General features: G+C 43.9%; 1 protein-coding gene across 3 annotated transcripts in view; it reads right to left on the bottom strand.

The window, feature by feature from the left end:
* The window catches only part of LOC126253261 (putative polypeptide N-acetylgalactosaminyltransferase 9), a 598,235-nt gene that overhangs the window by 283,374 nt on the left and 290,229 nt on the right, over positions 1-24,632 (bottom strand). For all 3 annotated transcript variants that reach the window (XM_049954469.1, XM_049954467.1, XM_049954468.1), the window contains one exon: positions 11,616-11,651. The gene's annotated coding sequence lies outside the window, so the exon portion shown is untranslated. The remainder of the gene's footprint in view (positions 1-11,615; positions 11,652-24,632) is intronic.

Here is a 24,632-nt window from a genome sequence, read left to right as displayed (position 1 = left end):
CTGCATAGATTAAAAGCATTTGAAAGGTGTTGTTATCAAAGAATGCTGAAGATTGAACGAGTAGGTCAAGACATACTTGGTCGAAATGAGAAAAAAATGCATTTCATACTAAAAGAAGGGATATGGTGATAACTATTATCCTGGGGCATTAAGGGGTGGTTATTTCGGTAATAGAGAAAAATGAGCGAATAAGAATTGTGGTAAAAGGAGGCCAACGCTTGATTATAGTAAACAGATTGAAATGGATGTAGGTTACAGCAGTTAAGCAGAGACGCATCAGCTCCCTAATGCCAGTTGTTACGTTTATGGACGCACACGAATTTGTATCTCGCTGATCAAAGAGCGCAGAATTCTATGGCGTGACAAGTTCCTATCGTACACTACTGGGAATTCGCCGGAATTGTTGGCAGCCTTTACGCAGAAAAATATCAGTGCTTCCACGGATCGGTCGAACCTTTTAAGCCATAGAAATTGCTATATCGCTCTACTAGTCTTTTCAACGGCTCTCGGTTAACGCCAAAACAGTGTACCGTTCCATTTAAACACCGCAGCTGTTGCACGAATATATCGATAGATTAAAGCGTCAAAAGCCTTGCCTACATGGCAAAACACCACCTCTTTTGCGTTCTATCAGTCGCCGAAAATCGCGTTCTATCAGTCGCCGAAAATCTTGGTTCGATACAGGACAGAGATATAATAGCTTTCACACAAATACTCTTCACCAACACACCAATAAAAAGATGATAAACCACCTTCAAAAATGAATACCATCTGTTTATCTGTGATCTGGTGCGGTTAGATTTGACGGTTTATTTCATGTGGTGCATTAAATTTTATGAGCAAACGGACGCAATTGCAATACAGTCCCTTCCTCATTCAGGTAGTAGCCAACTTCCTCATGTACATGCAACCTTTGGAGCACTCCTCATTAAGTTCTATTCATGCTATTGGCTGCGATTTATGGACGAAACTTTCGTCATCGTATCACTGAATAGTGAATGACCACGTGACCCGTGCGGAACTATCGCACTTTTATAGCTTTAAATAATAGTTTCAAATAAGAGTAGTCGTTGGGATAAAGGTAGTTGTGGGAATGAAGAGAAAATATCTTCAACAATGAACCGAACGACGTAAAATAATAATCATGAATTTATGATGCATCCTTGTACATACATGTCCATGCATCCAAAAATGTGTTTTGCATTCGGAATGTTTGTCGTGGTTTCTATGGCGGGCAGAGATGGGGATTGTCAGTAGGTCCGCATAAGGTATAATTTCAACTCGACAAACATTTTCAGTTACAGTATGCACGTTATGTCGTAGTAGCAATAGGAAAATCACAATTCAAGACGACAGTGTCAAATGTGTTTGTCGTTTCGAAAAGTCAACTTTTACCGCTGGCAGAGAGAATGGGCTTCTGGAGTGGTCGAAGGTATTATCTTTGGCAAAGCTGCTTACAAATTATCCAGTTATTAAGTACTTTAAAATAAATAAAATGGTATTTTTAATAAGAAAATATGAATAGAGATTCTCTTATGCGTCATTAATGTTAGCTACTTAAAAAAATAGGTATGAAACTGGGCATCCGTGATGCCCTTTTTGCCTACGATAGTTAAATGTTTCCTTTATGTTAAAGTTTCCACAAATAGTAAGTTTTATCCCAAAATCGATTTTCAATGTCAGAAGTTGGTTAAACAATCTTGGTAACGATACGTCATTCATCCTTATACGATTAGTATGAGATGAGAAAAAAGGATACAATTGAAAGAAAATCAGCCCTCGGTCACTATTTTTAACAAATTAACCTGGTTTCGTCACTGCTACCAGTGTCTTCCTCAGAATTTAAAACAAAGAATGGTCTATATTCTATAACATGGTCACAGAATTATGACTAAAAATGTATGATAGAGTACAAGAACGGGAAGACTGGCAGTACTTATATGTCATTTATAAAGTAATAAATATGCCAAAAGGGCATTAGTCACAGAGATATTTAAGATAAAGAAAACTGTGATGGCGAGCCACTAAGGGCTGCTCGTTACTTGCTTGGTGCAGGTTGCGAAACGGACTGAGGTGCCCGCGTTAACAAATGCGGCCAGGTGAACATGGCAGCTCGTCCGTTTCGCAACCTGCACCAAGCAAGTAACGAGCAGCCCTTAGTGGCTCGCCATCACAATTTTCTTTATCTTAAATATCTCTGTGACTAATGCCCTTTTGGCATATTTATTACTTTATAAATGACATATAAGTACTGCCAGTATTTCCGTTCTTGTACTCTATCACACATTTATAGTCATAATTCTGTGACCATGTTATAGAATATAGACCATTCTTTGTTTTAAATTCTGAGGAATGCACTCCTAGCAGTGTCTAAACCAGGTTAATTTGTTAAAAATAGTGACCGAGGTCTGATTTTCTTTCAATTGTAACCATTCACGGTCTCTGAATGTGCAGCCATCTACAAGATTTTAAGAGAAAGGATGTTGACCTGAGGAATAATAAACAGACGGAAAAAAATTACAACACCAAAAATCACAGGCACCGCGGCAGACCCAGCTTCCATCAGAAAACACAACAGACCTTAACCTTGCCCTCCGATAAGCTCTAGCTTGAGTCAATTGATGTTCCAGATGGTCGTGGTTTGGAGACAGTGGAATGCACGCTACAGGGCGCCTATGGGCTTTTCTTGTAGTAAGCGATTTTTAACAGTTCATTGCATCCTTGTGGTACCAACTGCCGCTCAGATTGCTGCTGCGAATATAGAATGATGCGCCAGTGCCATGAGCCGAACACGATGGTCTTCCCTCTTGGTTGCGCCACCTTTCCATCGGGGGCCACGTCTTCTCGTGACCACCACTGCCAACAATGTTGTACAGTGGCTACATTCCTGCCAAGTGTGTCTAGAATATCGCAGAATCCAGCTTCTCGTAGCCCTATTACATGACCTCGTTCAAACTCAGTGAGTTGTTAATAATGGCGTCTTAGTTGCCTTAAAGGCATTATTGACTAATATTAACTCACCACGGTTACTAACGACGGTTTCAAATGGTTCAAATGGCTCTGAGCACTATGGGACTCAACTGCTGTGGTCATCAGTCCCCTAGAACTTAGAACTACTTAAACCTAACTAACCTAAGGACATCACACACATCCATGCCCGAGGCAGGATTCGAACCTGCGACCGTAGCAGTCGCACGGTTCCGGACTGCGCGCCTAGAACCGCGAGACCACCGCGGCCGGCTACTAACGACGGTTACAGCGTGTATTTATAGCAAACATCGTTTGCATCCTCTAATGCAACTACCGCGAAAATTGAACGGATATCATCTTTCAGATGAAGAAGCTTGCCTACCAACTTTCGTTTTGTGGCACACCTTCTTCTTGGTGTTGCGTTTTTTTTTTCCCTTAAGTTCAGATATGATTGACAAAGTGTTATGGTGAGGTGTACGGCAAACATATAGCTTTCCAATGAGACTAAGTTCAAATGGTTCAAATGGCTCTGAGCACTATGGGACTTAACATCTTTGGTCATCAGTCCCCTAGAACTTAGAATTACTTAAACCTAAGGACATCAAACACATCCATGCCAAAGGCAGGATTCGAACCTGCGACCGTAGCGGTCGCGCGGCTCCGGACTGAGCGCCTAGAATCGCGAGACCACCGCGACCGGCACTTTAAGTTCGTAATGCGCCGAATATGGTTGTAAGAAATACGCCCCCTACGGTGCTTCCATCCCCTCTGATCGCCAAGGTACTCACAGGATGGCCGGCGACAGCTGACGCGGACAGCTGCAGTTTGCGGACGGAGACCGTATCAAAAGCTGACTGCAGCCAACGCGGTCCGCTTTTCCACTCCACTAACCTCGCCCGCCGTAATCCGCCTGTGACGCGGGAAACGCGCAGGCGGGAAAGCGCGTCGAACCCGCGACCGCCAGCTGCGGGTGCCGAGCCGGCCGGCAGGCGGCCACGGATGTGGTCTTGCGACACGCGTTTCCGTTCCGCCAGTTTCTAGCGAGGCAGCCGCCTCTGCCAGTTCCATTACATGCTAGTACGCTCCGTCCAATCGTCCGTATGTGGGGACTGGTATCTGCTACACTGAGCACTGCTTGTGTATGCGTGGCTAAACCATTAATCTCTCTCTCCCTCGCTCTCTCTCTCTCTCTCTCTCTCTCTCTCACCTCAACTGTGTTCGATACATCAAAATCCGGCAGAGAAGCTCCTGAACAGCCACCTCGGCATTTTCACAGACATAAGCGTTTTATCGTATAAATATACTTTATTATTTTTGTTTTATGAGCCTAGGTTGGTTTATTTTTTCTACACGTGCTTCCAAATACTTTTTTATGGCATGACCGAAAGAACAGACACCACTCATTCATGCAACTAATTCGCCTCGATTGGCAGTGAATCCACACTCTTCAGTGCGGATACACATTTTCTTCGACCTCCATCGGGAATCTACACTACTGGCCATTAAAATTGCTACACCAAGAATAAATGCAGATGATACATGGGTATTCATTGGACAAATATATTATACTAGAACTGATATGTGATTACATTTTCACGCAATTTGGGTGCATAGATCCTGAGAAATCAGTAACCTGAACAACCACCTCTGACCGTAATAACGGCCTTGATACGCCTGGGCATTGAGTCAAACAGAGCTTGGATGGCGTGTACAGGTACAGCTGCCCATGCAGCTTCAACACGATACCACAGTTCATCAAGAGTAGTGACTGGCGTATTGTGACGAGCCAGTTGCTCAGCCACCATTGACCAGACGTTTTCAATTGTTGAGATATCTGGAGAATGTGCTGCCAGGGCAGCAGTCGAACATTTTCTGTATCCAGAAAGGCCCGTACAGGACCTGCACCATGCGGTCGTGCATTATCCTGCTGAATTGTAGGGTTTCGCAGGGATCGAAGGACGGGTAGAGCCACAGGTCGTAACACATCTGAAAAGTAACATCCACTGTTCAAAGTGATGTCAGTGCGAAAAAGAGGTGACCGAGACGTGTAACCAATGGCACCCCATACCATCACGCCGGGTGATACGCCAATATGGCGATGACGAATACACGCTTCCAATGTGCGTTCACCGCGATGTCGCCAAACACGGATGCGACCATCATAATGCTGTAAACAGAACCTGGATTTATCCGAAAAAATGACGTTTTGCCATTCGTGCACCCAGGTTCGTCGTTGAGAACACCATTGCAGGCGCTCCTGTCTGTGATACAGCGTCCAGGGTAACCGCTGCCAAGGTCTAAGAGCTGATAGTCCATGCTGCTGCAAACGTCGTCGAACTGTTCGTACAGATGGTTGTCGTCTTGCAAACGTCCCCATCCGTTGGCTCAGGAATCGAGACGTGGCTGCACGATCCGTTACAGCCATGCGGATAAGATGTCTGTCATCTCGACTGCTAGTGATACGAGGCCGTTGGGAGCCAGCTCGGCGTTCCCTATTACCCTCCTGAACCCACTGATTCCATACTGTGCTAACAGAATTGGATCTCGACCAACGCGATTCAAATGGCTCTGAGCACTATGGGACTTAACAGCCGAGGTCATCAGTCCCCTAGAACTTAGAACTACGTAAACCTAACTAACCTAAGGACATCACACACATCCATGCCCGAGGCAGGATTCGAACCTGCGACCGTACCAGTCAGGCGGTTCCGGACTGACGCGCCTATAACCGCTCGGGCACCACAGCCGGCTCGATCAACGCGAGCAGCAATGTCGCGATACGATAAATCGCAATCGCGATAGGCTACAATCCGACCTTTATCAAAGTCGGAAACGTGATGGTGCGCATTTCTCCTCCTTACACGAGGCATCACAACAACGTTTCACCAGGCAACGCCGGTCACGCGACTGCTACGGTCGCAGGTTCGAATCCTGCCTCGGGCATGGATGTGTGTGTTGTCCTTAGGTTAGTTAGGTTTAAGTAGTTCTAAGTTCTAGGGGACTGATGACCACAGCTGTTAAGTCCCATAGTGGTCAGAGCCATTTGAACCAACGCCGGTCAACTGCTGTTTGTGTACGAGAGATCGGTTGGAAACATTTCTCATGTCAGCACGTTGAATGTGTTGCCACCGGCTCCAACCTTGTGTGAATGCTCTGAAAAGCTAATCATTTGCAAATCGCAGCATCTTCCTCCGTTCGGTTAAATTTCGCGTCTGTAGCAAGTCGTCTTCGTGGTGCAGCAATTTTAATGGCCAGTAGTATAAAATTAGCGAGCATGGAGTACATGGATGGGGACTGCAGATAGGTGGCGCACGATTGCATGTGAGTCGGCCGGGAAGCTATAGTCCGCGAAATTGTGATAAACACTGTGTCTGGATGGTGGAGTAGTTAACTCAACTGCCTAGTAAGCGGGAGATCCTGGGTTCGAGTCCTAGCCTGGCATAAATTTTCACTAGTCGCCGCTGATCCCGCATCAAATCCCGATGCAGCTGATATCAATACTTCTTTCCCTTTCCTCTCCTTTCTCCCCCCCCCCCCCCCCCGTCCACCCTACACCTTCAGTTTAGTAACACTTTTCGCAGATACTTTTCTGATGGCCGGCCGCGGTGGTCTTGCGGTTCTAGGCGCTGCAGTCCTTAACCGTGAGACTGCTACGGTCGCAGGTTCGAATCCTGCCTCGGGCATGGATGTGTGTGATGTCCTTAGGTTAGTTAGGTTTAAGTAGTTCTAAGTTCTAGGGGACTGATGACCACAGATGTTAAGTCCCATAGTGCTCAGAGCCATTTGAACCATTTGAACCTAAGATGTTAAGTTCCATAGTGCTCAGAAGCATTTGAACTTTTCTGATGGTAAATATAGTAGCATTCAGCAAGATCCTCAAAATAGGCCTTTCATGACAGCTTGCGATCTAGCTTAACACCTAGGAATTTGGACTGAGCAGACTCTCTAATCAAACGCCCATTTTGTGTAATCCGCACAAATTGTAAAAACTGGGTCTTAGTGTGATTTAGCAAGAAAAGTATTCTCTACAAGCCATGAACTATAGTGTTAACCTGCACTGTTTTACACATTGCCTTTCTTGCACTCGATATCCTTCACTATCAATCCTGTGTCATCAGCAAACAGAAATATTTTAGAATCACCTGTCATATCATCAGAGGTCTCAGCACAGACCCCTAGACCCCTGAGGCATTTCGCCGCCCCTCCCGCCTCCCTCTCGGCCAGTCTCATTAATGTGGAGAATGACGTTTTGCTGTCCGTTCTTAACATATGGGAGGAACCAATTATGGGTTACTCGTCTACTTCCATAATGGTCTAACTCCTGCACAATGTGATTAACATAATCAAACACCTCAGTTAAATCAAAGACGATTTCTAATCTTCGCAACGTTTTGTTTAATCCGTCGAGTGCCTGACAGAGAAAAAGAGAATATAAAATTTTCAGATGTTAAAGCACTTTTCAGATCTTTTGAACTGACAATCAGTTACCCTTATATCTACAGCCTTTTCAATATCTCTGTCAGCCCACATGGAGGTATGTCCACTATCAAAGACTCTTCTGACAAGTGGTAAGAGACGCCTGCGGGACAGGTCTCTGCAAGATGCTTCGAGTCGCGCTGTGGTGAAGGGTCTACCTCCCTGAATCAAACTTTCGGTAACTGGCTGTTAACTGATTTCAACTTTACTATGTTTTGCATTACTGTTCTACGATTATTGACAGATTTCCTTGACCCTGGATGATCTGAAGTTTCCACTTGGTGTTTTGCACGATTTAGGACGACCCGGCGCTGACTGGAAATGTGAACTATCAAGTAATTACAATTTACCTGTATTTTCTGTGTAATAAAGAGTGTGTCTTCCTTGAGGCCTCCAAGTCCACATTTCTGTGGTAATCTATCACCACGCACACGTAACACAAGGCCACACAGTTCTACGTCTTTCCTTTCTATACCCTGCACCTGCATTTAATCTATTTCTACCATTCGCTTGGTTACTCCATTATTTACCCAGCCTGTTATTGTGGTTCGTAACACCTTTCTCAATACATAATTTCCACTGCTTGGTGTCTTTTTTCAGTTTCTTCGTCACTGTCTACACTTTTGCCCCCATATAACATAGTGGTTCCCCCGAAAATCTTTTACAGTTGATTTTTTGTGATATTGGAGATACCCTCATTCCGTAATATTGAATGTAACCGCGTGCCTTGATAAGCAGTTCCAATCGCTGCCAGTGTGACGCAGAAGTACTCACGTGAGAGTTTTAAATCATATCCTTTCGTCCCCAGCAAGTTTTTAGTTCATCTCTACATCCCATATCTCACATTTCACCACTTATTTTCTAAACATGTTGATGAACAACAAAAAATTTTGAGTTAGTATTAAGTGGTGAACATATTTCTTTCATATTTCATAGCTGATGCATACGCTGCAAAGTGTTTATCGTGAGCCGGAGTAATAGTAAGACATTTCAGTGTTGTCGACATACTTTTGTAAATTTACGACAGAAGCGAGGCCAAAGTCGCTCGCTGATACGTCGTCACATCTATGACTGCTCCCAACAGCATTTCCGCACTTCTTAACCTCCGACCAGGAGATTTGTGACGCGCCGTTGCCCTAAGCGCTTAATCACGCTCCGGATGTCGTTGGGAGGTCTCTACGCGCAGCTGCAGCTGAAGCAGCTGCTCCCAACCTCGCCGTATCATTACCCGCCCCGCAGGTGCGGATTAACGCGCGGAAGCCTTGTCAGGTGGTGGTCGTCGATCGTGCCCTGTTCTCCGGCCGTTTCCATCAGCAGGGGGCGTGGCCGACCCATCTGACACGCCCCCTCTCCTGGCGCGCCTCGCCGGGCATCCGTCACGGCAACAGGTGTCTGCCTATTACACCTTCACTGAGCGCCTGTTCTGAAGGCTCACAGTGAACTACCCACCTGCTACTTGTACAGCAGGGACTGCAGTTGCAACAGGCGAGGAGATCAGAACACAGTACTGAAGTCTTGTCGCAGAGCAAACAGTAAATGAAAAGAAGGCGAAATGTGGAAAATTAATTAAATTCGGGTAGAAGAAATTAAAAATTTAAGGATTGCCGTTGACACTGAAATTCTCTCAGATACTTTATAGGACTTGCAAGATCAACTGAAGCTAATGGATAGAATCTTGAAAAGAGGTAATAAGATGAATATCATTACAAGTATAAATAGAGTAACGAAATGTAGTCGAATTAAATCAGGCTGTGCTGAGTGAATCAGATTTGGAAATGAGACACTAATAGCAATAGAAAAGTTTTGCTATTTGGGCAGCAAAATAACTGGTGATGGCGAAAGTAGAGAGGATATGAAGAATATAATTTTATTAACACCGAATAAATATTCAAGCTGATCTGATTACATTTGTCTGGAGATATATTCAGTCTCAACTTTATCTTCAGTAAGGATAGAAGCTCAAGTAATTAATTAAAATTTGTGCCAAGGCCGGGAATTGAACCTGGGTCTGCTGCTTATTAGGCAGATGTGCTATCCACGACACTAAGCTGGCATTGTAGCTAACACAGCTTCACGTAACACCCTAGGCGACATCCCTCCATAACACAAACTTGGCACAAATTTTATTTCATCACTTCAAATGGTTCAAATGGCTCTAAGCACTATGGTACTTAACATCTGAGTTCATCAGTCCCCTAGACTTAGAACTACTTAAACCTAACTAAACTAAGGACATCACACACATCCATGCCCGAGGGAGAATTCGAACCCGCGACTGTAGCGTCTCGCGGGTCCAGACTGAAGCGCCTAGAACCGCTCGACTACACCGGCCGGCTCCGTAGTAGATAAAGTGGCCTATTGGGGCAGAGGGAAACACTGATGGCATCAGTGCCCGACTTACAATATTGTTTTTAATGTAGAATTAGTTTCACGTTCAACAGAGTTTTTGTTGAAGGCATACAGTTTCCTTCTAGTCTATACAACTCTTTTCTGCTTTAATCCATATTCCTTCAACACTGTGACTGCAGGAGTTGGCTGCAGAGTCCCCAGTGGGCATATCGCCTAATTTAGAATGTGTGTTCTGATTTCAAATTTTTCAACTCAACAGACTGACGTTAGCTTAAAAATGTTGGAAATTGTGCTGCGCGCGCTGTGTGTGTGTGTGTGTGTGTGTGTGTGTGTGTGTGTGTGTGTCCGCGCGCGCGTTTTCCGTTAGTTACTTTAGTTAATAACTTCGGTATTCCGTACAGTGTTAACGCAGTTAGTGAAAGATAAATAATCTGCGAACGTGTCTGTGCGCTTTGTAGATAGCGATTCAAGTGGTACGTTGTCGAACGGTTAGTAAAGCTCGTCTAAGAGACCGCAGGAGCTCCTTGTGACGTAAATGGGTAGAGTTTGCAGACGTATTATGTGTGGAGTAGCTGCGCTACGCGGCGGTAAGGATAGTAGAAGGGACATGAATTTTAACTGTTTCGTTCCCATTTCCAATGCTTCAGATTGAAATTTCAACAAATAACTCTTATAAATAATTTTACTAAGTCCAGAAGATAGTAGTAAATACGGAAACCGGTCATTAACATCTCCCTCAGTCTTGTCGATGCGCAAAAAGTGTAATTATGAAACTAAAAAAACTGCACACACTACGAACAATTTACAAGAATCGAGGCGAATCCGAGGAAAATTATTGGTATTTGAGTGCTTATTACAGAGTACATGGGAATGTAGTACTGAATGAGCTCGCCGTTAGTTTGCATTTTGCGGAAAGCTACGTTTTCTAGTCAATATTTATGCTGTTTCAAGTAATTTTCCACACAGATGCTCAGTATCTGATATAGACCTGATGTTTGAGTTGATATGATTTATTGATATAAAGACATTCTTTACATCTGACCAAATGTTAAGTATTTCGAAACCATTCAAAGTCAGTCCATTCTCTAAAGCGAGCAACAATTAAATTTGCTTATGTTATATGTAAGATAATTATCAATACTAATTACAATTTGAACGACCAAAATGTCACAAAAGTATAGCAAATTTTGAGCTGTGCACCTACGTTCGTAATTACGTACGCGGATGGGCTTGTAGGTCACGGCACTAAGCATAAGACATGGTTTCTCACTTTGAAACGTGGCCCTTTGAGGCTTGTTTTCAAACATTAGCAGCTGTCAGTATAATGCAAAATTTATTTTAAATTTCACGAGAAAAGACTTCTTTCCGGGGAAACACAATTTCCTTTTGTTGATTTAAAAACTAATTACGAAAAATGTGTGAAATATTATAGGACTTAACTGATAAGGTCATGAGTCCCTAAGCTTACACACTACTTAACCTAAATTATCCTAAGGACAAACACACACACCCATGCCCGAGGGAGGACTCGAACCTCCGCCGGGACCAGCCGCACAGTCCATCACTGCAGCGCCAAGACCGCACTAATTAAGAGTGAATTTTATTTTTTTTCTCACCTGTTTTTCTTTCGTTAAGGAGAATGAGGACAATAGTAATAGAAAAATTTAAACGACTGAACGTGATAACGTTAGAACTTCTGAAATTGCTTGAGATATTTTGATATTCTAATGTCTTCGACATTCATTTTGCTTCTAAAGCGTTTCATACTGGAATGCCGACACGCGCCTGCTGACAAGGTCGTTCAGTTACTTTCAACTTACCAAGTACGAGGGAGATGATGCCGCCTTCTGCTTGGTCTGAAACAGGAGAGAAAGTACCATTAACATTCTGACTGAAATAAAAGAAAGGTTCAAGGGTGGGACTAAAAATCTGGGTGGAAGGATATCAGTGATACGTTACGCTGATGATAGTGCTATCCTTAGTAAAAGTGGAGATGAATTAGAGGACCTGTTGAATGGAACGAACCGTTTCATGAGTATAGAATATCGATTGAAAACAAAGCGGAAAAGAAACAAAAGCAATGAAAAGCAGCAGAAATGAGAATAGCTAGAAACTTAAGATCAAAGTTGGAGATCACGAAGCAAAATGACCCATGCCGGAAGAAGCAAGGAAGACGTAAAAAGCACAGTAGCACAGAAACAGAGAGCATTCCTGTCCAAGAGAACCCTACTGGCCTTAATTTGAGGAAGAAATTTCTGAAAACATGCGTCTGGAGCACAACATTGTACGTTAGTGAATGATGGGCAGTGCTACAAAACAATGTTGAAAGGTAGGTGGACTGATAAGATAAGGAATGAGGAGGTTCTCCGCAGAACCGGACACTGACAACAAGAAGGAGCAGGATGATACGACCTGTATTAAGACATCAGTGAATAACGTCCATCGTACTAGAGGTAGCTGTAGAGGGTAAAAATTGTAAGGGAAGACATAGATTGGAACACATCGAGCACATAATTGAGGACGTAAGGTGCTAGTTACACTCTGAGTTGAGATTGGCGCTGGAAGGATTTCGCCCGCATGTAACCAGTCAGAAGACTCATGACTCAAATAAATAAATAAATAAATAAATATACATAAACAAATAAACCACTGCGGAATAGACAGGATACGACTGATACGATGAACAATGGAAATGAAATTAAACACGTAAGTCGCCTTATAATCTTTTTCCATCCTCCTGTACTTCAGTGAGCTAGGCAGGTTCAAAAATGGTTCAAATGGCTCTGAGCACTATGCGACTTAACTTCTGAGGTCATCAGTCGCCCAGAACTTAGAACTAATGAAACCTAACTAACCTAATGACATCACACACATCCATGCCCGACGCAGGATTCGAACCTGCGACCGTAGCCGTCAAGCGGTTCCAGACTGAAGCGCCTTTAACCGCACGGCCACACCGGCCGGCAGAGCTAGGCAGGTCTGTATAATCTTTTATTCACTAAATTTTTCACGACACAACCATAGGAGCATTTCACAATGCCATATTCAGTTCAGAGCAGGAAATAACATCTTCAAACTAATGTCATATGCTACAAGCTGTTTCCTTTGGGTTGCCAGCAACACTTTATATGCTTTTAGTTTGAGGATGACCTCTTTCTGCTCGAAACCGGCTATGGCATTGTGAAATGATCGTGTGACCGTGTCGTTAAAAATATAAAATAGCGTAAATAAACATTCAAAAAGTTCATGTGAACGTGTGTCCAAAAACCCTTCGTTAAGGAGGTATGAATGTTAGCACTATTAATGACACATGATACATTTCACAAATACAATATGGAAGGTTTTATTATTCATGGCTCAAAAATGATGCACTTACAGGAACTGCTTGAAATGACCACTTCCTACTTCCATGCATACCCTGGGCCTGTATTCCATACTTTGCTCTACAGTGGGGTAAACCCCTCATGTGTGACATATTTGGTCAAATTCGTTTTGGGTATCATCCCTCAGAACATCGACACTGAGTATCGGAGTTGAATACACTAAGGATTTTAAATCTACCCAAAGGAAAACGTCCACTGGACTCGAACCTTGCGATCGGACAGATCATGCAGAGGGTCACCCCTGACCCGTCCTTCTGTTCAGAAACTGTTCGCGTAAAGTGAGGTGGAGCATCATGAGAGCATCTCAGGCCTTAGAAACTGCAGATATGTTTGTCAAGTAAGATGGTTCAAACGGCTCTGAGCACTATGGGACTTAACATCTATGGTCATCAGTCCCCTAGAACTTAGAACTACTTAAACCTAACTAACCTAAGGACATCAGGGGACTTAACATCTATGGTCATCAGTCCCCTAGAACTTAGAACTACTTAAACCTAACTAACCTAAGGACATCACACAACACCCAGTCATCACGAGGCAGAGAAAATCCCTGACCCCGCCGGGAATCGAACCCGGGAACCCGGGCGCGCGAAGCGAGAACGCTGCCGCACGACCACGAGCTGCGGACAAGTAAGATGGTGTGGAAAAAAGTAGGGGTAGGGGCCAATGAGATGGTCAAGAATCATACACCTCCACACACTGAGTCTGAACTCAGTTGATGTCTGTCTTGTCACACTTCATGAGATTTATATACGCCCACAAGTGTTACGAAGACTGAAGATTTCTTCACTTGAAAAGCCAGCCTCATCAGGGAATATCACATGCTAAGAACTGCAGAAACAGAGGCCACTGCCATAACACGCGTTGACGAAAGTTATTCTTTGCTGAAAGTTTGCCTCATTTAATCCTTGCACCCTTTGAAGGTGATATGGGCACAGACGATTTCCATGCAGAATGTTCCAAATAGTCACGTGATTAGCGCCTTCCCTTCTCACAGTTGTCCTTGCACTAGTTGATGGAGTTTCATACACAGAACAAAGATCCCACTGTTCAGGTTCATGCATTCGTACACCGAAAGTTCACCCAATATCTTCTACTCTCTTTTTAAATGACTTTGTCTCTTGGAGCGCTGATTTAGCCGTAAAATCGTTCTTGCGTAAGGTAGCTGCTTCCCAAGATGACGCCACTATAACGGTGACGTTCTGCGTCCGCATTCCCATCTGTTAGGCCGTACATGTAGTGCATATCCGTCATTTCAGAGACTGATTACATCGTTATGATGTGTTATTATAGAACGTATTCTAAAGTAGAGTAAATGATAACAACACGATACAAAACAAATGCCACGACCAACTGCAAACAAGAAGGTGAGTGAACCAGCACTTCTGAGGTTGATTACACAATAAGGTGTGACTACGAGGAAGTTCTTTCATTCCCCATAACGAAAGCTTCTCAAAACCACGTTGATATGAACGTTTCGTAACGTCAAGAATAAATCCATAATGTTTGACTCGTATTGTTATATACTCTGCATTTTAAATTTTTTTTTGATGAATCGGCATCGTCCATTAGGTCGCCCGCTGTAAACGTCCTTTCCTTGAACAGTATACAGTATAACGGAACGAACCTCAAATTGCAAATTATCAGACACTTCGATGAAATTTGATCATATTTGCAATGTTACTGACAATGAGAAATTGTGAGCACATCACCTCCAACTATAAAGTTTATTGCAGGCAATGCTCGTGTTATTGATTAACGGGCATACCGTTTTCGGCAAATAGGCCGTGAATATTTCATGACTCATGGCTGCGTCAAAACATCCCAGGCATCAATATTTCCAAGAGGCTTCTGCTAATAACATTTGATACTTGCGTTGAAGTCGACGTCTTCTGGCTGGATCATAGCATCAATAAATGCAAAAGAACGACATCATTTGCACCAGGCTGTTGGTTTAAAAAATAATAAGACACTCATGCAAATTAAGAGCCTTGGAATGCCATTGAAGCAGCACTACCGTTTGCTGTTCCGACGTTGCTCGAACGAAGTGGTGGAACATCGGAAGATACTTGGGACCTTCTGGTATGAATATCTCTGAGAGAAGTCATCACTGATGGATTAACTTCTTTCTTGGTTTTAAATATAATACGAAGGATGAATGATAAGTAATTCAGTTATGAACGATACGCCTGACTTGATGCGAAGATTTCAGCAAGAGAAACAGTGAAAATTTACTTACACTTTTCACTTTAGCGAATAGCTCCATTCTTCAGCACAGTCGCCAGGTTGTTGGATACACGATAAAGAAGTTTCATGAAGCTAACACGGAAGAACTGCACCTTCTGTTTCTTCAACCCACAGACGACGTCTTCATTAATGCCCATTCATTTTAGAGAACAGGTGAATATCACAGAGCGTCAAATTTGCATTGCAGATGCAGCACTGTTGTGAGTTTTAGCCTCCTACGATCCTCCATGCTAGTGCGTGAAATGTGTGGGCAACAAAAGCATTATCTTCCCCCCTCCCCCCGCCCTCGAATTCTCATGAGGTGGTCGTTTATAGCTTAGAGTCACTATATAACGAGTTAGATAATTGTTATGGATAGGTCACTGGTTGCCGAGATTGGTCGCCCAACTCTTTGCTGGTAACACAATTCCATTGTCTGAAGTCTTCCAGCTTTTGATCTGTTTACCCAGCTTCGCGCAGCGCCTATATCCACACAGCTATTATCATAAACTGCTTTTATTCGTCGGTAAATTTCAACAGGAGCTGCACCTTGTGCTGCTAGGAACTCGATGGCAGCACATTGATGCAGACGCTCTACTTACACGGTTCCATTTCGTCCAACAACAACTACGTAACTAAACAAAGCAATAGTTCGCGGCTATCTGAGACTCCAGTAGAAACTGCACGAAACGTGTAGAAGGCCGCTGTGTGACAGTACTGCAACTTCATAGTGAATGCAGCGCGTGGATGCATTAATTACCGTTTAACCCTGATATAAGTTGATGTCTAAAGCTAGAGCAAAGTCACGACCAAACCTGGAGATATCTCTGGTGTAAGGCAGGAAGCTCTTCTAACACCTGTAGTAGTGTCAACCACATATTACTATATCGAACAGAATGCCGTGAGACTGATGCGCGGCTACCAGACCTACTGTGTTGGTGGAAGTGGGAAGGGAGTTAAGAAGTAAAAATATGCACAATTCTAAAACTTCCCAAACATATTCATTTACGACTTTTCAGAGAAATCGAAAAAGTTGTAGCTTCAATCCACGCAAATATACTCTAGAGGAAAGCACCTGCCGACTGAAGCTATAACCAAGTCATACAAGACCTACCTACGGATTACGGGCAGTTTCCTTACAAGGGGGACGGGGCTGAACTGCTCATCTTGTAATTTTTGCTAACGGAATGAAAGAAGCCTGTCAGGAATTTTACAGATAGGAGAAGTAAAGCTGGCCCGGAAAATATTTCATGCACCTTAAGATAGACAACCCAGCGTACATCATCCACCTTGGGAGTAGGTGATGTAAATTGGGTTGCTTATCTTCAGGTGCATGAAATGTTTTCCAGGCCAGTTTCATTTTAACCACCCTGCATATCGTTATTGCAAATAAATAAAGTTTCATACCTTTGGTTAGCGTTGAAATCAGGCGCTAGGTGTAGATTTGAGTTGTGGTTTGATATAAACAAGGCTTGTCACTACCGTGAACCACACAGTAACTGAGATGGACGCTACTTAGATTTTAGCAACTATTCTCCAAACTCTCGTTTTAAATTAACTTTTCAGCACTTTTTCCAAGAGTAGAATGTGAATGGTGCAAAACATTTCAAGTTAAATACAGGGTGATTATAATTAAAGTTAAACTTTCAAAACACTGTAGAAATAACACCACCGGTTAGAATGACGTCAAATTGCAACGGAATATTGTCGGAGAAGGGGGAACCCGTGTGGTAGAGAAAAAATATAGTGTGAAAATTTATCAGTAGACGGCGCTGTATGTGTCAGAATACGTAAATGAAAACACCTGTCATGCGCACGACCCACTGAAGTTGGTATAAACAAACCGGGTACACGGCTTTCCCTCCTTTCACGTCTGTGACGTTCACCATGACTGTCTAAATGCAGGATCGCGCTCTTTTTGTAAAGCTGTATTACAAGAATGACGACTGTGCACAAGTCGCTCTGCAGAAGTTCCAGACACTGTAGGGTTTGGAAAAAAGTGTTGGTCCGATGACTGCCATGGGTCTGGAGAAAATGATTCGGAAATTCGTAAAGACAGGTTCTTTTGGTGTGCAACTTGGTAGAGGAAGGAAACGAATTGATTCGACGTCAGTGGAAGCAGTGTCCACGGCAGTGCATGAGGAGACGAGTGGTGGTGTGCAAATGTGTAGTGCACGGATAATTGCCTGAACATTAAACATACCCGTGAGCACGGTGCGTAAAAACCTACGAAACATCCTTCTTTGCTACCCACTCAAAATTATCCATGTGGACGAAATGTTTCTTGTTGACCTGCCGGCAAGAGAGACCTTCACTTTAGAATTTTTTGCTCGCATGCAAGTGGACAATGACTGGCTGTGGAGGATTTTTATGGACAGATGAAGCCCACTTCCATCTGCCAGGATATCTCAATACACATAATTGTCGAATATAGGAAACGGAAAATCCACACGCAAATCAACCAGTACCACTTCATCCTGAAAAGGTCACTGTGTGGTGCGGGTTTATGGCATCATTTATCATAGGGCCATATTTTTTCGAAGAGACAGGTGCTTCCGGTCCTGTTACTTCTACCGTCACTGGTAAGCGTTAGGGGTATCTTCTGCACAAACACGTCATTCCAGCTCTCCAACAGCGTGGATGTGTGGATGGGATCATTTTTATGAAAGATGGCGCACCTCCACACATTGTAAATCCAGTTAAGCAGCTGCTGGAGCGCCATTTCGGAAATGCTAGAATTATCAGCAGCCATTTCCCTACAGCCTGGCCGCCCCGATCACCTGATCTTAACCCGTGTGACTTTTGGCTGTGGGGCTGTCTGAAAGATGTTCTGTTCAGTGTTCCGACTGCAAACTTAACTGCACTAACGGCATGCAGCCGGCAGCGGTGGCCGAGCGGTTCTAGGCGCTTCAGTCCGGAACCGCGCGACTGCTACGGTCGCAGGTTCGAATCCTGCCTCGGGCATGGATGTGTGTGATGTCCTTAGGTTAGTTAGGTTTAAGTGGTTCTAAGTTCTAGGGGAGTGATGACCTCCGATGTTAAGTGCCATAGTGCTTAGAGCCATTTGAACCATTTGAAGGCATGCATTGCATTTGAACCATTTGAAGGCATGCATTGCGCAACACATTCTGAACGTGACCCCAGAAACACTTCGATCAATGGCGGAACATGCTGTTTCTCGATTTCAACTTGTTGCAGAAAACGGTGGACAGCATACTGAACATCTTTTGCGCCAGTCACACGGAAATTAATAATCCTATTTGATTTTGACTGATGCTTTTTATGGGGTTTTTGGCCTCAGAACAATTAAAAGTTGAGTTTTCCCATCCGATGTTATATCACCTTGCCCTGGTGGATGGGCTTACTTAACCAACAGTATCACACCTGTGCACCACTGCACACTGAGTAGTACAGTTCAACGTCAAACGTTCCCCTTAGGCAGTGTTGTATGATAAATTTGTCACTTGTAATTGACCACTATTAAATTATGATGCTTAAAGCATCATCTATTGCTACGTTTTATAACTATTTATTTTTCTTCTGCCGTCCTTTTTCCCCTTCTCCCATAATGTTCCGTTGCGATTTGACGTCATTCTGACCAGTGGTGTGGCCATAGGCATAAATACTGGACCAGGTCCACTCGAGGAGCAGTCTCAGGTCGCACCTGATGAAGGTTACGAGCTACGTGACCGAAATATCGTGCAAGTACGACGCTGATATCCGGCAGAACACCCGACAACCCAAGATGTCATTAGATCGCCGGGAAAGCCTGAAGAGTTACATCAGTGGTGTTATTTCTACAGCGGTTTGAAAGTTCAACTTTAATTATAATCACTCTGCACTACAAACAGTACTGGCCGTTAAAATTGCTACACCACGAAGATGACGTGCTACAGACTTGAAATTTAACCGACAGGAAGAAGGAGCTGTGATATGCAAATGATTAGCTTTTCAGAGTATTCACACAGAGTTGGCGCCGGTGGCGACACCTACAACGTGCGGACATGAGGGAAGTTTCCAACCGATTTCTCATACATAAACAGCAGTTGACCGGCGTTGCCTGGTGAAACGTTATTGTGATGCCCCGTGTAAGGAGGAGAAATGCCTACCATCACGTTTCCGACTTTGATAAAGGTCGGATTGTAGCCTATCGTGATTGCGGTTTATCGTACCGCGCATTGCTGCTCGCGTTGGTCGAGATCCAATGACTGTTAGCAGAATATGGAATCGGTGGGTTCAGGAGGGTAATACAGAACGCCGTGCTGGATCCCAACGGCCTCGTATCACTAGCAGTCGAGATGACAGGCATCTTATCCGCATGGCTGTAACGCATCGTGCAGCCATGTCTTGATCCCTGAGTCAACCGATGGGGACGTTTGCAAGACAATAACCACCTGCACGAACAGTTCGACGACGTTTGCATCAGCATGGACTATCAGCTCGGAGACCATGGCAGCGGTTACCCTGGATGCTGTATCACAGACAGGAGCGCCTGCGATGGTGTACTTAACGACGAACCTGGGTGCACGAATGGCAAAACGTCATTTTTTCGGATGAATCCAGGTTCTGTTTACAGCATCATGATGGTCGTATCCGTGTTTGGCGACATCGCGGTGAACACACATTGGAAGCGTGTATTTGTCATCGCCATACTGACTTATCTTCCGGCGTTATGATATGGGGTGCCATTGTTTACACGTCTCGGTCACCTCTTGTTTGCAATTGACGGAACTTTGAACAGTGGACGTTACATTTCAGATGTGTTACGACCCGTAGCTCTACCCTTCATTCGATCCCTGTGAAACCCTAAATTTCAGCAGAATAATTTACAACCGCATGTTGCTGGTCCTATACGGGCCTATGTGGATACAGAAAATGTTCGACTGCTGCCCTGGCTAGCACATTCTCCAGATATCTCACCAATTGAAAACGTCTGGTCAATGGTGGCCGAGCAACTGGCTCGTCATAATACGCCAGTCACTACTCTTGATGAACTGTGGTATCGTGTTGAAGCTGCATGGGCAGCTGTACCTGTACACGCCATCCAAGCTGTGTTTGACTCAATGCCCAGGCGCATCAAGGCCGTTATTACGGCCAGAGGTGGTTGTTCTGGGTACTGATTTCTCAGGATCTATGCACCCAAATTGCATGAAAATGTAATCACATGTCAGTTGTAGTATAATATTTTTGTCCAATGAATACCCGTTTATCATCTGCATTTCTTCTTGGTGTAGCAATTTTAATGGCCTATAGTATATTTTTTAAGTATGAGTTTTACTATTTCCAGTTTTGAAAAAGCCAGAAACAAAATTGAGGTCCAGTTTGGGGCACGCCCCTCTACTACATTGCAAACTGCCACCAATTTTAATGAGCTAAAGTAGAAACAAGTATTGTGCTATCATGGGCTTATTTGAAAATAACGTTCAGTTACCACATCCCAACAGGAGTTGTACACAGTGCAGTGCGACCGTTACGCGAGTCACGGCCTTGCCAGATAGGGGCGTATTGCGCAGCTGCAGTGTACCTGATGCTGCCGTATCACATGGCGGTCTTTCCCGCTGTACGCAACGGGTGAGCCCGCAGACAGGGGGCAGCGCTAGCTAGCTGTAACCCCCCTCCCCACGAAAAGTTTGGCTGCTATTGTGGTGGACAGAGTTACAGCACGCGGGGCGGATGGCCGGCGTGGCGGCTCGCTTGCGCCTCATTAGTGGCCGAGGATGTTTCATTAATTGGTTTAACGAGCCCGCGCCGCGATTGAGACAATGGGGCCAGACAGCTCGTTAGGCAGATAAGCGGCCGGGGCAAGGCACGCCCATTGTGTGCGCAGGCCGCGTGCCTTTGTGGCCGCACAATGCGGCGCCTCCTGAAATTTCTGCCCGCGACAAGTATTGTTGCCTGCGCGCTGTAGCGAGCCTGTACCGCCGCCTCCCTCCGTGTCTGTCTTCTTTTTACTGCAGGGGTTGGCAGCCCTGCCCGTCTGCAGGTGAGCGATCGTCACTGTGTACAGCGCAGCCAACAGACGACAGGAGAGCGGAGTGCCGCGAAACGGCGTGCACTCTATAGACATGTGCGGATTACAGGCACCGTACACATTACGATGGGGAAAGTTGCGGTCGCGTTTAGCGATCCACTTGCGTAATCGCTCTGTGTGGTCCGTAAGACTGGGGAATCTACACGGGGTGTTCCATTTATCTTGAACACCCTAAATAATTATTTTGTTTTTAATTTTGCTTCTGGACAAAAATTTATCAAGCAAACGATGTTTATCTACAAGGGAGGCATTAACCGGTATGATTCTCTATCTTGTGTCTTTGTTCCTTACAAAGATATGTTGTTGTTGTTGTGGTCTTCAGTCCTGAGACTGGTTTGATGCAGCTCTCCATGCTACTCTATCCTGTGCAACCTTCTTCATCTCCCAGTGCCTACTGCAACCTACATCCTTCTGAATCTGCTTAGTGTATTCATCTCTTGGTCTCCCTCTACGATTTTTACCCTCCACGCTGCCCTCCAATGCTAAATTTGTGATCCCTTGATGCCTCAAAACATGTCCTACCAACCGATCCCTTCTTCTAGTCAAGTTGTGCCACAAACTTCTCTTCTCCCCAATCCTATTCAATACCTCCTCATTAGTTACGTGATCTATCCACCTTACCTTCAGCATTCTTCTGTAGCACCACATTTCGAAAGCTTCTATTCTCTTCTTGTCCAAACTAGTTATCGTCCATGTTTCACTTCCATACATGGCTACACTCCATACAAATACTTTCAGAAACGACTTCCTGACACTTAAATCTATACTCGATGTCAACAAATTTCTCTTCTTGAGAAACGCTTTCCTTGCCATTGCCAGTCTACATTTTATATCCTCTCTACTTCGACCATCATCAGTTATTTTACTCCCTAAATAGCAAAACTCCTTTACTACTTTAAGTGTGTCATTTCCTAATCTAATTCCTTAGCATCACCCGACTTAATTTGACTACATTCCATTTTCCTCGTTTTGCTTTTGTTGATGTTCATCTTATATCCTCCTTTCAAGACACTGTCCATTCCGTTCAACTGCTCTTCCAAGTCCTTTGCTGTCTCTGACAGAATTATGTCATCGGCGAACCTCAGAGTTTTTACTTCTTCTCCATGAATTTTAATACCTACTCCGAATTTTTCTTTTGTTTCCTTTACTGCTTGCTCAATATACGGATTGAATAACATCGGGGATAGGCTACAACCCTGTCTCACTCCCTTCCCAAACGCTGCTTCCCTTTCATGCCCCTCGACTCTTATAACTGCCATCTGGTTTCTGTACAAATTGTAAATAGCCTTTCGCTCCCTGTATTTTACCCCTGCCACCTTTAGAATTTGAAAGAGAGTATTGCAGTCAACATTGTCAAAAGCTTTCTCTAAGTCTACAAATGCTAGAAATGTAGGTTTGCCTTTCCTTAATCTATTTTCTAAGGTAAGTCGTAGGGTCAGTATTGCCTCACGTGTTCCAATATTTCTGCGGAATCCAAACTGATTTTCGCCGAGGTCGGCTTCTACCAGTTTTTCCATTCGTCTGTAAAGAATTCGCGTTAGTACTTTGCAGCTGTGACTTATTAAACTGATAGTTCGGTAATTTTCACATCTGTCAACACCTGCTTTCTTTGGGATTGGAAATATTATATTCTTCTTGAAGTCTGAGAGTATTTCGCCTGTGTCATACATCTTGCTCACCAGATGGTAGAGTTTTGTCACGATTGGCTCTCCCAAGGCTAACAGTAGTTCCAATGGAATGTTGTCCACTGCTGGGGCCTTGTTTCGACTCAGGTGTTTCAGTGCTCTGTCAAACTCTTCACGCAGTATCTTATCTCCCATTTCATCTTCATCTACATCCTCTTCCATTTCCATAACATTGTCCTCAAGCACATCGCCCTTGTATAAACCCTCTATATACTCCTTCCACCTTTCTGCCTTCCCTTCTTTGCTTAGAACTGTGTTGCCATCTGAGTTCTTGATATTCATACAAGTGGTTCTCTTCTCTCCAAAGGTCTCTTTAATTTTCCTGTAGGCAGTATCTATCTTACCCCTAGTGAGACAAACCTCTACATCCTTACATTTGTCCTCTAGCCACCCCTGCTTAGCCATTTTGCACTTCTTGTCGATCTCATTTTTGAGACGTTTGTATTCCTTTTTGCCTGCTTCATTTACTGCATTTTTATATTTTCTCCTTTCATCAATTAAATTAAATATTTCTTCTGTTACCCAAGGATTTCTACTAGCCCTCGACTTTTTACCTACTTGATCGTCTGCTGCCTTCACTACTTCATCCCTCTGAGATACCCATTCTTCTTCTGCTGTATTTCTTTCCCCCATTCCTGTCAATTGTCCCCTTATGCTCTCCCTGAAACTCTCTACAACCTCTGGTTCTTTCAGTTTATCCAGGTCCCATCTCCTTAAATTCCCACCTTTTTGCAGTTTCTTCAGTTTCAATCTGCAGTTCATAACCAATAGATTGTGGTCAGAATCCACATCTGCCCCAGGAAATGTCTTACAATTTAAAACCTGGTTCCTAAATCTCTGTCTTACCATTATATAATCTATCTGAAACCTGTCAGTATCTCCAGGCTTCTTCCATGTATACAGCCTCCTTTCATGATTCTTGAACCAAGTGTTAGCTATGATTAAGTTATGCTCCGTGCAAAATTCTACAAGGCGGCTTCCTCTTTCATTCCTTCCCCCCAATCCATATTCACCTACTATGTTTCCTTCTCTCCCTTTTCCTACTGACGAATTCCAGTCACCCATGACTATTAAATTTTCGTCTCCCTTCACTACCTGAATAATTTCTTTTATCTCGTCATACATTTCATCTATTTCTTCATCATCTGCAGAGCTAGTTGGCATATAAACTTGTACTACTGTAGTAGGCATGGGCTTTGTGTCTATCTTGGCCACAATAATGCGTTCACTATGCTGTTTGTAGTAGCTAACCCGCACTCCTATTTTTTTATTCATTATTAAACCTACTCCTGCATTACCCCTATTTGATTTTGTATTTATAACCCTGTAATCACCTGACCAAAAGTCTTGTTCCTCCTGCCACCGAACTTCACTAATTCCCACTATATCTAACTTTAACCTATCCGTTTCCATTTTTAAATTTTCTAACCTACCTGCCCGATTAAGGGATCTGATATTCCACGCTCCGATCCGTAGAACGCCAGTTTTCTTTCTCCTGATAACGACATCCTC

The sequence above is a fragment of the Schistocerca nitens genome, chromosome 4 (genome assembly GCF_023898315.1).
Source record: "Schistocerca nitens isolate TAMUIC-IGC-003100 chromosome 4, iqSchNite1.1, whole genome shotgun sequence".
Classification (NCBI taxonomy): domain Eukaryota; kingdom Metazoa; phylum Arthropoda; class Insecta; order Orthoptera; family Acrididae; genus Schistocerca; species Schistocerca nitens.
The sequence above is the reverse complement of the archived record's forward strand: the minus strand, read 5'-3'. Positions and strand labels throughout refer to the sequence as shown.